Source organism: Zalophus californianus, chromosome 8, assembly GCF_009762305.2.
Source record: "Zalophus californianus isolate mZalCal1 chromosome 8, mZalCal1.pri.v2, whole genome shotgun sequence".
Lineage (NCBI taxonomy): Eukaryota > Metazoa > Chordata > Mammalia > Carnivora > Otariidae > Zalophus > Zalophus californianus.
Window position 1 is genome coordinate 67,915,888 of NC_045602.1, and position 14,408 is coordinate 67,930,295.

Genomic DNA, 14,408 nt, shown 5'->3' on the forward strand with positions numbered 1-14,408 from the left:
AAATACACACGCATATACGGGTTGTGTCTGTGACTTGATTTACTAGACTGAACTTACTGAAGGAAATAATGGTGAATCTTCATTGTACCACTTCTTTTAGTACTTTCTTCCATGCAGTAGATATCTAATAATCATTCCTAATTTAGGATTTGGTGTGAGGCTTATCTGTAGTAACCTGTGGTCAAAGATGTAAAATTATGGAAATTCTGGAGTAAAGGGACCCTCAACATAAATAATTTTACTCTGGAGAATATTGATTTTCATGTGTTTCACAATGAGACTACAGAAGATGGTATGTGATAGCTATTGGTCCATCCATATCAGCCAGAATTGGGGGCAGGGAAAGAGAAAGACAGTCAAAATAGCTTTTGCCAGCCTATGGTAATCTGGAAAAAAAACTAAAATGTGATTAAAATGTGATACAATTAAAATACTGTGGTCTAAATCCAAAAAAAGGAAAAGAGTAATGGCATGTGATAGACTACAAAATGTGATCCTGATATTGAGGAGGGACAGTGGGGTCAGAGCCTTTGGCTATCAACAGCTCAGCCAGCTAGACGATTGGACCTCCAGAGAGGTGGCTCTCATTTTTCATGGCATTCAACTGTGATCACTGTTCAAGATGCAGGGTTACACATATGTCGTTCCCTGAAGAAGAAAAGAAAAAGTGGGACAGAATGAGTGTTGAAAGCATATTCAAGTAAATTTACTCAAATAAATGACAAAACCATTAATAAAATCAGTAGATTGATATCAAATTTCTTAACAAATATTCAAAACAACAGATAAAGGAATAACATCTTTAAGGTACTCAAGAAAGGAGGTGAAGGATGTTATTCCATTCAAGTTGTCCTTCCAGTCGAAGGCTGTAGGAAACGTGTGAAACATGTAAGAACTCAGGGGATAGTGTCCCCAGAAGCTCTTCCTAAGGAAACTACTAGAAGATGAGCTGTATAAAAAAGAGATAGGGCAGAATTTGACAAAGAGATTGGTGGTGAGTATTTTATATATCTAACTATAGATTAAAGATCTCAAAGTTGTGGACAAGGGCTAAAGAAGAGTTCATTTAGTGTTAAATGTAATACCAAAGTAAGAGTACCATAACTAAAACACACAGAAAGATGGGAGGGAAGGAGATTAGATGATACTTTTAATATTATTTAAAGTCGAGACAGAGACATGAAAAGATGCTAAACATCACTCATCATCAGGGAAATACAAATCAAAACTACAGTGAGATCAACCTCACACCTATCAGAATGGCTAAAATTAACAACACAGGAAAGAACAGATGTTGGCAAGGATGCAGAGGAGGAACCCTCTTGTACCGCTGGTGGGCAGCCACTCTGGAAAACAGTATGGAGGTCCCTCAAAAGGTTAAAAAGTAGAGCTACCCTATGACCCAGCAATTGCACTAGTAGATATTTACCAAAAGGATACAGAAATACTGATTCGAAGGTATACATGCACCCCGATGTTTATAGTGGCATTACCCACAAAAGCCAAAGTATGGAAAGAGCCCATATGTCCATCAAGTGAAGAATGGATAAAGAAGATGTGGTATAGATGTACAATGGAATATTATTCAACCACCAAACAGAATAAAATCTTGCCATTTGCAACCATGTGGTTGGAGTTAGAGTGTATGATGCTAAGCAAAACAAGCCAGCCAGAGAAAGACAAATACCATATGATTTCACGCATATGTGGAATTTAGGAAACAGAACACATGAACATAGGGAAGGGGGGGAGAAAAGAGAGGGAGGCAAACCATAAGAGACTCTTAACTATAGAGAACAAACTGAGGGTTGCTGGAGGGAGATGGGTGGGGAGACAGGCTAAATGGGTGATGGGGATTAAGGAGGGCACTTGTTGTGATGAGCACTGGGTGTTATATGTAAGTGATGAATCACTAGATTCTACTCCTGAAACCAATATTGTATTAACTAACTGGAATTTAAATAAAAACTTGAAACAAACAAAAAAATAAAGCTAACAAATAACAGAAGCTTTGGTATATTTAAGAGGACAAAGATTAAACACTAAGAAAAACTAATGTTGACTAAAGTACATGGTTGAGAAGGAAAAAGGGTGAAAAAGGTGTTAGAATGGTAAAACATTATCATAGTAGTAAAACAATATGGTTTGGCTGAAGAAAAAGAGGTGTTATGGGCATTACCAAAAATATTAATAAAAAGACAATCAGCAGAACAAAATTTAAACTTCCTTGATGCTAAAAGAACACAAACAAAAAGTGGCATATAGTCTAGAGATTAAAGGAACTGAGAGGAAATCTGAAACATGTTAGTAGTAGTAATATTGATAGTGTTATTTTGTATTTTTTTACTATGTTGCAAAATAATTCAGTAATTACACAGATTTTCAATGTATGAAAAAACAATTATTGAGTCAAAAATTACATGAAAATTCTGTTAAATTCGCCTTTGGAATATCAGTTTGATTCATGATGATAGGCTATATTTCCTATTTCTGTCCAGTGTAAGAGCATGGGAGTAATGGCACTTTATCAGGAATCACCATTTTGCTGTCCAAATTTTGTTTTCTAAAAACCATTCATCACAGAAAGCAATTAGGGTTCCTTGGAGAAGTGGCTGGAGGATTATAGGCTGGAGGAAAGAAAAATACAAGGTGAACTTTAGGATACTGTGTTGTGCTAGAAAGCAGGGAAACAAAGACTAATAGGTTGGGTCAAAGGGTTATGAGGGCAAGATTTAAGAAGTTCTCATTGGCCAAATTTGGAACATTTTGTTAATCTAAAAGGATACTGACTATATTGATTGAAACAGATAGTGTACATAAGTATCCAAGAGGCCATGAAGAAGAAAAAAGCTTTCAAAAATGAGTTGAATTTGTTTTTTGTGTTTTTTGTTTGTTTTTTAAGATTTTATTTATTTATTTGAGAGAGAGAATGAGATAGAGAGCATGAGAGGGGAGAGGGTCAGAGGGAGAAGCAGACTTCCCGCTAAGCAGGGAGCCCGATGCGGGACTCGATCCCGGGACTCCAGGATCATGACCTGAGCTGAAGAAGTCACCCAACCAACAAAAAATGAGTTGAATTTGAATCAGTAGAGTAAGTAAAGCTGATTGCTGTCCCCCATGTGGGTGGACCACATCTAATCAGTTCAAGTTGTAAATAGGAGGAAAAAGCTGATCCTCCTGAGTAAGAGGGAACTCCTTTAACCTGACTGCCTTGAGCTGAGACATTGGTCTTTTCCTGCATTCAAACTTGAATTGAAACATGGTATCTTCTCCGGTCTCCAGCCTGCGGGCTTTTGGACAGAACTTACACCATAGGCTCTCCCGATTCTTAGGCCCTCAGATTCGAACTGCAACTGTATCATTGGCTTTCTTGGGCCTCCAACTTTCTGACTCCAGATCTTGGGGCTTCTTAGCCTCCATAATGCATAAGCCAGTTCCTCATAATAAATCTTGTTCTTTCTTTCAGAAAAAAAAAATGAGTCGATACCATTGGAATTGACTATTAGGTGTACTCCTGAAAGTTGGTATTAAAGAAAAATTATTATATATTTATCCTGGCTTTTCCGTGGGAACTATAGTCATGGCATACTAAATAGCCTAATTCATGAGTAAAAGTTTTCTCTACAGAAGAATGTTAGCTAATGTATATGGAATGAATGATAGAATTTAAAAATACACAAATGATAAATATATATTGATATATATTTCCTATATGTACATTTATTTCTAGGGAAACCTATTATTATATAGGAAGTTTTCCCACTGTAAAAAAAAAAGTGTTGCAAAGAAGTATTCATTTATTTAACGATCTTTTGAAGACCTAATATGTACCTTTGAAAAAAATGCTGAATGGTTAATGTTACCTATTTTGTGAAGCCAGGTCATTTAAAGCAGTGATTATGAATGCCATTTAACTATATAATTTCAGAACTAGAAGGACCCAGACAGGTCATTTGGTCACTCCCTTCTCCATACCCCTTCTCATTTATAAACAGGAGTAATTTTTGGCCTTTCAATAAGTGAGGAAATAAAAAGAAATTTACAAATCTAAGAAACTAAAAAATCATTGCAGCATATGAAAATTTGACTTATACTTAAAAAAAAAAAAAAAAACGCTAGTCCCTTCTTTCACCTATTTGTTTTTAACCTTCAGAAAATTAAAACACACACATGGTCAATCTGGATCATTATAAATTTATTTTTCTTTCTTTGACCAAATTGATATTTTCTCTAGATTGCTCTCAGACTTGAGCTGTGTTGCTGTGGTAGCAGTTCAGGGACCAGGGCATACCTGTGCCCTCTCCACTCAATAACCGGCAAGCTAATTTGATGTTCCTATTGACTTGAATCTGTCTGCTTTCTATCTTAAACCTATGAGTGTGTGACCTCTTCTGCAGAGATCTCCTGCTTCTGGGCATTTTGTAAAGAGCTGAAATTGTCTGGAAAACTGCTCTGAGTGCTTTGCAAAATAATGGAAAGACAGAGTATTTCCTCTTGGCTGCTTGTAGCAATTCCCCAATAATAAAGTTGAAATGTATGTTTTAATTTTATATCCATTTAGTTTGGGAGCACCATCTCAAGGTACTTGGGTTTCTCACTATTCCTTCTTATCTGCTATCTTTTATGATTCACTGTTTCTCTCAGCTGTAATTTCTCTTAGACTGTGCTTCATAACAAATAGCTCCATATTTTCCCAAGTCCTTCTATTTTTTTTTGAAATAAAGTGGAAACAAAAGATAATATTAGGCCCATCTCAATCTTGAAATTCCATCCATTTCCTAATGTGTTTAGCAGTTAAGCAATTAAGAAACTGGCCTTCTCTCTCATCATCTCAGAAAATTAGAGAGATTTTCTTTATGGCTAAATTGCATTTCTGAAAACAGTTGAAAAGGCTTTTGTAATTTATGCAGAAACTTATGTTTTCCTCGAGCTTTTGTATATAATTAGTCATTAAAGAAATAACTTAATTTTCTCTTCATCCTCCCCTCCTTCCCCTCCCCTTTCCAATTGTCCTTTTGAAACCTGCCAGGGCCAAGGTGAGCTACTTTAGTGTTTGGGCAAATAGACCATTTAAAGAACAGCACATCTATGTAAGGTTATGGAGTAGTTAGTAGGTTGTTCCCTGACTCCTAGCAGCAGGCTTTACCTGGTTCAAGGAGGCCTTGAACCCCTTTCTGAATACATGTATTTCCCCAGGTCCTTGGTTTTTACAGACAGCAAGAAGTCTAAGATGGCTTAGAGAAGAGATACTCTGTCCTGGGATTTGCATTCCTATCACTCTCTCCTCGCTAGGACTAGACTCTGACTAGAGTCCGAGACCTTGGGGCTTACCCATGTGGGTCGACTTGCTCCATCTGATGTCTTCTCTAACTGAACTCCTTCCCCTCACCCTGCCCTTGTGCTTTCTATAATGTTTTGCCAGGACTGTGATGTTACAGTCTGATGCTGTGTCTTCTTTGTTCCAACATCCTCAACTTAGAATCTTGCCCAGAGTGGTGGGTCTCGGTAAATATTTGCTGACAGATTGTGTTAACTGTAGCACACAGGGAGTAGGTCAGAGTGAGTTGGAAGTGCTTGGTTGTTGAGAATTTGTAAGGAATCCTTGTGTGAGAAAACCAAGAACGATGGAGTGGGTACCTGGGTTATTTTCCTGTACCTTTCCTCTCCTCTTCATTATGTATTCATAATGAGCTTAAGTGAGTGTCGGTCAGTGTAGGACTGGAAATAGACCATTCCTCTGAATCATACTTGCCTTGGCTCCTGCACTTTTCCAGTTTCTACCCTTCAATCCTCTTACCAGAAAAATAGTGGAGATTCTCAATCTCCTTATTTTAAAGATATAGTGAAATGTCTACATGAGCTTGGGGTAGAGGGAGAAATTTGGATCATGAGAATTTAAGAGTGCAGTGAAGATGTACGAAATACTGAAATCTAAACTTCTTTCATGGGACAAAATGGTTTAGGGGGATCATAAGACAATAAATGCAAGTCCTGCCATCAGTGCACAGGACTGAAGGGTTAGGGAAGCAAGGAGAGAGGTAAATGTGCTGAAGTTTGAGATGCCTCAGTACTGGGGTTCCTGGGTTCCTGACTATAGGCAGCTGTTCAGTGCTGTGTGCCTATGGGAAGGCCATAGGGGAGCTTGCTTTGAAACTTGAGTCACTGGTGGCCTTAGAAATGAGCTTTCGGGCATCTGGGTGTCTCAGTTAAACATCCATCCGGTTCTTGATTTCAGCTCAGGTCATCATCTTAGGGTTGTGAGACTGAGCCCCACATCGGGCTGTGTGCTGGGCATGGAGCTTGCTTAAGATTGTCTCTTGCCTTCTCCCTCTATTCCCCCCCCTCCATGTTTTCTCTCTCTCTTTCTCTCAAAAAAAGAGCTTTTGTGCCTGTTCTGCCATTGGCACAGGGGTCCCTACAAAAACATGTATGCACTTTGCTGACTGCTCGGATGATGGACATAACTCTGCCCTTCTGTAACCACCAAGGATCCCTTCTGTGAGGCTCCTTCAGGAGCCAAGAAATGTCTTTCTCTTTCTTTCAACTTAAATGCATCTTGTGGATTCATGTGGCCGCTTTAAGATAGGGACTTGTTTTATTTTGCTCCTTTTCTTTCCTGCACCTTATCTTGTGTTAGCCTGAGATTGGGAAAATGAATACCCCGGAGGTGGGGGGGGGGGGGTGGGGGAGTAGGGGGCTTCTGCAGCCCAGATAGCAGGAGCCTGAAGAGCGCTCTACTCTCTGTGTTTTTATGTCCTTTCAAAATGTCAGTTAGCACCATTAAAATAAAGTCTGCCATCAAAGACACACTCTTCTCCTCCCTGTCTGGTGTGCCAAAGATAGACATTACTCTGTCTGCTTCAGTTCTCAGCTTCCTGTCATGTTTGGCAAAAATTTAATTGCCTCTCCTTTCAGAACAACTTTTATTTGTTTTCTTGGCCTCAACATCTCCTCTACAGGAGAGTTTTTGCAGCAGGGCAATGTAGATGGCTTTTGTTTCTGCCTCTTCATGATTGGCTTCCCTATGTCTTTTAAAATGAAATTTGTGCCCAGAAAAGATGCCACGGGAGCCCGGCAGTGTTGGTTTATTCAAGGGTGACCGTTCCCACAGGGAGGGAGCCAGGCTGACTCCGCTTCCACTCCAGGCTGTGCCTCTACTACAGGCAGCAGCATCTCTCTCCTGCCTTGGAAGCCACGTCACAGGCTGCCTTTGCAAAGTGAATTAAATAATAATTAGAATCACAATAACACTCCTCCATCGGCTCTCTTATCTTAAACTTAATGTTTCTTCTCTTTAGAAGGTCCTTGCCCTTCAACCTGGTGATTTTATACTAACCCTTTGAAACCCGGCTCCGATGTCATAGGGAATGAATATGGCTTTCTTCTCTGTTGCCAGAGCCCTTGTCACACACACACACTGATCCCAGAGCACTGCACTTGTGCACGGAAGGATGACTGCTTGCACATGGCCCTGACAGCTCAGCATTCCCACTCCCCCTGCCCCAGACTGTGAGATGCTTAAGGTTCATGAACATGACTTTCACTTGACTCATTCTCAGATCCTCACCATCTAGCCAAGGGTTTGATACACAGTAACCATTTAAAAGATATTTATTAGCTGACTGAATAAAGGTGAATGGTACTTTTGCACATAAATACCACAGTTCATACTGTCCTCAAGTATTATACGGTGGGGATGCAAGTTGATATCCCAACAGGAGCACAGATTGAAACTGTTCCTGGATGAACTGAGTGTGCAGATGTTTACATAGGACCAAAGGATGAAGCAAAAAAGAAAGTTTAATTATTAAGTAAAAGGGAATGACTAGCTGTCTCCTTTGGGGTTTTGTGAAAGAACTGAGAATTTCTTGAGATTGGCAAACAACAGGAATGGTAAGACTTTACAACTGAAGAAATGAGAGCACATATTCAGAAGGGTAACCTGATACACCAACGTGAACAAAGGACCTTCCAGGAGGGTATGGAGAATGCAGGCTTTCTGGGTGAGAGGTTCTGAAGCAGAGATGCCACTGGTCTTCAGTAGAAGGGAGCGATCCTGAGTGTAGAAGGCCACCTGGGGAGAAAACATCTGGAGAGGTTGCAACTAGAACTGGGGATTCTGAAGTTTCGGAAGAAACTGCTGGAAATCCAAGTGAGGATGAACTACACATGGGCCATGTTGTTAACAGTCTGCTGGTCCAAGCCAGCAAAAAAAAAAAAATCTATAAGTTCATGACCCCAGCACATCTCTTTCACCATTACCCAGCGAGACAGTGTGTTGTGGCAAGAGACACTCTTTCATGGCAAAGCAGACATCTCATCCATTAGCCAGATGACCTGCAGAAGTCACTAACCCTTGCTGGGTCTCAGGTGATTTATTTGTAATATGGTAATAATGGTATTTTATCTGCCTGAAAGGAAAGGATACCACTGAATGATATATCAAGGTCTTCAGCTACTATAAAATCCACATCTCGCTGGAAATTCAACATTGTGTCACTGGGTTTTCTCAAGAGTCTACTGTTAGAATTATTTCATTATTGAGGTTCATGATAGATAGCTGTCAAGTAGCTCAGATAGATCATGTGACCCATCTTGGGTGATCTAGCATGACCACCTTGGACAGGCAGGGATACTCACCACTATACTAACAAGGAAGACCTTCATGACCACCTTGGAAAGGACTTTCTTGTTGGTAGTATTGAAAACCTGCATTTAAGCCAGATGAGCTTTCTATTTTAATAAGAGGGTTGAATGTTAAAAGTTGACTACTTCTGAAGATCTGAAATGTATAGAGCTGGAATGATATCTGAATATCACATTGTAGTATGACTCTCACATAAACGTAATTTTCCTTTAACTTGAGATCTTGGCACTTTGGAGTTCATCAAAGATACGTCTAGCTTTCTGAAGAATTAGATGTTCTAGAAGGTTAAATAAGAGTTGCTTAAAATCATTTTTAAAAATGTCTTAACAGAAGAAATTCCTTTTAATCAGATAAATACTGTCTTTCCATTTCTGTCCTTCTCAAATACTGTATAAACATAACCACACCGTTTAAAAAATAGGTATTTCTTTTTTTTTAAAAAAGATTTTATTTATTTATTTGTTAGAGAGCATGAGCAGGGAGAGTGGCAGGCAGAGGGAGAAGCAGGTTCCCCACTGAGCAAGGAGCCCGATGTGGGACTCCATCCTTCACTTAATGGACTGAGCCACCCAGGCAACCCCCAAAATAGATATTTTTAATGACAAGATAATGTACATATTTTAAGAAAAATATAAATGAAGAAAAGCCAAAGAAGAAAATTAAAATGGCCTCCTAGGAATCACTGTAATATCTCTATTTCAGTGTATCTATCTTTTCTGTCTTGTGTGTGTGTATGGAATCACCTATATAGACATACACATAGACTCATATGAATCTATATATATGTATGAGTACCATTTTATAACTTGCTTTATCACTTAATAATTTAGCATTTGAGTCATTCAAATTATTTTGAAAATAATAAAATAGGGGCTCCTGGGTTGCTCAGTCGTTAAGCGTCTGCCTTCGGCTCAGGTCATGATCCCAGGGTCCTGGGATCGAGCCCCACACTGGGCTCCCTGCTCGGTGGGAAGCCTGTTTCTCCCTCTCCCACTCCCCTGCTTGTGTTCCCTCTCTCACTGTGTCTCTCTCTTTCAAATAAATAATAAAATCTTTAAAAGAAAAAAAAGGAAAAGAAAATGATAAAATAAGAGCATATAAAAAATGAAATTTTTCAGGCGCCTGGGTGGCTCAGTTGGTTAAGCGACTGCCTTCGGCTCAGGTCATGATCCTGGAGTCCCGGGATCGAGTCCCGCATCGGGCTCCCTGCTCAGCAGGAAGTCTGCTTCTCCCTCTGACCCTCTTCCTTCTCGTGCTCTCTATCTCTCATTCTCTCTCTCAAATAAATAAATAAAATAAAAATCTTTAAAAAAAAAAATGAAATTTTTCTTTACCTTCCCTTTCTCTTTCTAAGCTCCACTCTGCATAGGTAACTGCCTTCAACTCTTTCAGTTTTAGATTTTCTGATTAATATACTTAGGTCTATCTATATCTTAATTTTATTCTAATATGTATTACTCCTTTGCTATTGAAGATGAAAAATCAGCACAAAATTCCCACCTTTCTTTCTTCCCTCTATGTCCTCATTTTAAAAGTTGTATCATTACTTCCCCTAGTCTTACAATGAGTTCACTTATAACTAAAATTCATGTATTAAACCAGCTGTGGGCTATGTTCAGTCGCTCTCTTCTATGTAGGATGAAGGAAGAGCATACCTCACTTTCCTTCAGTCTTCTCCTGCACTCCCTTAATTTTACAGCATCAATGCATATAGTCTTGTTCTTTTGACTTACAACCATAATTGTGTTTTCTGTGCTTGATTTTTAAGTTTATTATAAAAATTAAAAACCAATGAAATAATGTAGTTAGTACAAGCACAGGCCCTGGAACTGTATCGCTTGGCTTCAAAGTCTTTTACTTTCTATCTGGGCTTTTATATATATATTATATGTTTAGAGGTGCTATATATATATATATATGTATATATATATATTTAGAGGTGCAATATATATATATTTAGAGGTGCAATATATATATAAATATATATATGTATATTTAGAGAGATTGCACCTGCGTATGCATACAAGTTGGTGGGGAGGGACAGAGGGAGCCGGAGAGAGAGAATCTCAAGCAGACTCCATCCCCAGTGCAGAGCCTAATGTGGGGCTTGATTCTCACCACCCTGAGATCATGACCCTGAGCTTTGAACAACTTTAAATGGCCTCCAAAGGGTCAGGTGCTTAACCGACTGAGCCACCCAGGTGCCCCTGACTTTTTATAATTTGGATAAGTTATTTAACTTCTCAGGATCAGGTGCTTAACCGACTGAGCCACCCGGGTGCCCCTGAGTTTTTATAATTTTGGATAAGTTATTTAACTTCTCCGTGCCTTATTTTCCTAATGTGTAAAATGGTCATAAATAGTGTCTACCTGATGGTGATACTGTGAGCATTAAATGAGTACTTGTTGAGTCCCTAGAATGAACGGTGCATGGTACATAGTAAGTGTCCAGTAATAACTGTTTCTCAGAGAGCCCCAAAGTATGAATGGGTCCATTTCTCTAAACCTGTGCTGTTCAAACAAAAATGTTCTAGAAAGTGAAGCAAAATGGTTTTCATCTTGTTAGTTATTAGAAGAGAGAAATGCCCTCATGACATTGTTAATCTCTTTCAGGAACTTATTTATTAAATTAATTTAAATAGAGATTGAAAATAGAGCAACAGTGTAGAGAGACACTTTCTTTCTACAGATTATTAAATTTGATTTAATGTCTGTCTTAAGGTCTTTTTCAGAACCAAATTTGAGTCTGTCTGGCCTCAAAGACCAGCTCAACATGGCAATCACAAGTAGAATTGGTTGACATTTTTTCTATGGTACATTCTCCATCTCTCATTATTCTGGTTTAATGCATCAGATTGGCTCACTGTGACCCTGACTTCTAAGAGTTTTTTCCTCTAGAAAAATTACTTGGAGAAGTGAACTAGGTGGATTTTTGCACCTTGAGGTTGGTGCTTCAACTTTTATTATCTATGCACTACCTCTCCAGTACTTTACTCAAAGCCAAGGCTTCTAGACCGAATTTGAGTTGTTCAAATAGCCTTAGTGACCTGCTTCCTGAAAACAGCTGTGCAGAAAACCCTATTTAGAGGCATCCATGTGTGGATAAGCACTTATGTTTGGGGAACAGTAAACCATTCAGCATGTTTACAATTAAGGGAGTTTTTGAGGAGTAATGATAGATGAGCCTGGAGAGGCACATGGCTGGGGGGGAGAGGATGAAGAATGTAGAAAAATTTGGCAATGAATTTTAAATTTATTCTGTGCTATAGAGAGGAAATGATGGAAACAACTGTAGTAGAAGAGTGCCATGATCAGATGTGTGTTTCCAAAAAGAACTCTTTGGTGGAAGTTTTCAAGATGGTTACAACAATGAAACATTAGTGAGAAAAAAACTGATTGGAGGCCATTTGAATTCTTTAAATTCTTGACAGTGGAAACTTAACATCCAAACAATTTTTAATAGAATTAGTGGGACATACTATTCAGTTATATATGACAGATTAAAAAAAAAAGATTTGAAGACAAGGTTATAATGTGAGCATAATAGGTTTTGGGGAAGAAGATAAAGAATATTAGCATTTGTATGCCTGTGAGATATTCAGATAGAGATTCTTTTTTTTTTTTTTTTTTTTTTTTTTTTCATTGATTTTTTTTTTTAATTTAACTGTGATTTTTATTTTTTATTTTTTTTTTAATTTTTTATTGTTATGTTAATCACCATATATTACATCATTAGTTTTTGGTGCAGTGTTCCATGATTCATTGTTTGTTCATAACACCCAGTGCTCCATGCAGAACGTGCCCTCCTCAATACCCATCACCAGGCTAACCCATCCCCCTACCCCCCTCCCCTCTAGAACCCCTCAGTTTGTTTTTCAGAGTCCATCATCTCTCATGGTTCGTCTCCCCCTCTGACATACTCCCCTTTTCTTCCTCTCCTGTTATCTTCTTCTTTTCTTTTTTCTTAAAATATGTTGCATTATTTGTTTCAGAAGTACAGATCTGTGATTCAACAGTCTTGCACAATTCACAGCGCTCACCGTAGCACATACCCTCCCCATATCTATCATCCAGCCACCCCATCCCTCCCACCCCCAACCACTCCAGTAACACTCAGTTTCTTTCCTGAGATTAAGAATTCCTCATATCAGTGAGGTCATGTGATACATGTCTTTCTCTGATTGACTTATTTCACTCAGCATAACACCCTCCAGTTCCATCCACGTCGTTGCAAATGGCAAGAACAGATAGAGATTCTTAGTTGGCAGTTAGGAACAAGAATTGGAGATTAACAGAGGGGAGGCTTGGAGACCCTGATTTAAGTCATTGATGTAGCAGTTGTAGCCAGTGATACTGGATAAGCTCTTTTCAGAGAGACTCTATTGCATAAGAGGAGGTCTGAGGACAGGAAAAATCCATGGATCTCAAGTGTTAGACAGATGATTTGAGGAAGAGGAATTAGTGGTAGGGAGCTTATCTTGTTCACCTTTGTGTGCCCAGTGTCTAACATGACCTCTCGTACAAATGCCTACCAAGGGACTCCGTGAGCCTAAAAGAATTTAGGAATGAAGAAATGAAATCAAGGGTACTAGGGACCTGGCAAGCAAAAGCAAACAAATGCAAGCAAGAAGGAAACATTAAGTAAGACGAGAAGTGTCCTTTGGATGTGTGCTTTGGTCATTTCCTACCTTAGCAAGAGTTTGTGATTTAGTGTGATGGTGGAGCCAGAACCATGTTGGAATGAGCTGAAGGATTCATGCTAGACAAAGAGGAGAATGAAGAAGTTAGACTGTGAAAGGAAGAAGGTGATATTTATAAGATAAAGGATAAAAATCTTATCTATTAATAAGCATTCCTATTTGATAATTTTGTGGGGGTTGGAGGGACCTGAGAAAGAAAAGACTACAGAATGGAGAGCAAAGGGAATAACCTCTCACTTGATACTAAAACATTCATTGCCTGTCTTGGTTACATGTTTGTGTGTGGATGTGATTTAGTGCAAGAAGACCATCAGTTGTTAAGAGGCAAGGTCTCACCCCAGACTTCTATTTTTCCTCAGCCTATTTAATACATGACATGCATATGGTTATTATGCTTGAGTTATAGCCACTTAATATCACTGTATAAGGATATATTTGGAGGCAGATCTCTGGATAATTCCTTAATTATTTGTTTTTAAAGTAGACTCAATGTTGAAATGGTGCCACAGATCTCTTAGCAATAGCTCCAGGCCTCTTGCTATGTAAGTTGGTATGTAGTTGTGCACTTGAATTGTTCCATTTAGTTTTCCTATTTGAGCATTGTCTCCACTCTTTAAACTGGAAAATTGGCTCCATTTTTGGTAAGATTAGGGAGTTTCTAACTCTACACTTTGGATTGGGAAAGCATGTTCTCTCTTCAAAAAGATAAAAGATAACATTATTCCCATTTCTCTCCATTTCACCTGTTCTAAGCCTTTTTTTTCTTCCAGAGGCCAAGGACTTTCCTGAAGCTCTGGTCCCACACAGGCTTGTATGACTGACTGGCTTTTCAGTCTCCTGCATATATTTGCAAACTAGTTCTCTGCATATATTTAAGGCAAAGGGGAGAAATGTTTTACAGTTATGCCTTGAACTTGATGATACCAGTAGATGTCACTCTGGACAGCAGAATGGAGTATCCCTATTCTTTGCTCTGGTTCAGAATGGGCTGTGATATTCCTGCTCCCAACCACTTTCCAACATCTCAGCACTGACACATCTGAATTATGACATTCTCTGCA

The 14,408-nt window shown here is 38.8% G+C and overlaps 1 long non-coding RNA gene across 1 annotated transcript in view; it reads right to left on the bottom strand.

Annotated features, from left to right (window-relative positions):
* Positions 1–502: 502 nt before the first annotated feature.
* The window catches only part of LOC113937103, a 68,565-nt gene continuing 54,659 nt past the window's right edge, over positions 503–14,408 (bottom strand). Inside the window, exon 3 of the long non-coding RNA XR_003524500.1 lies at positions 503–648. This is a non-coding gene — a long non-coding RNA (uncharacterized LOC113937103). The remainder of the gene's footprint in view (positions 649–14,408) is intronic.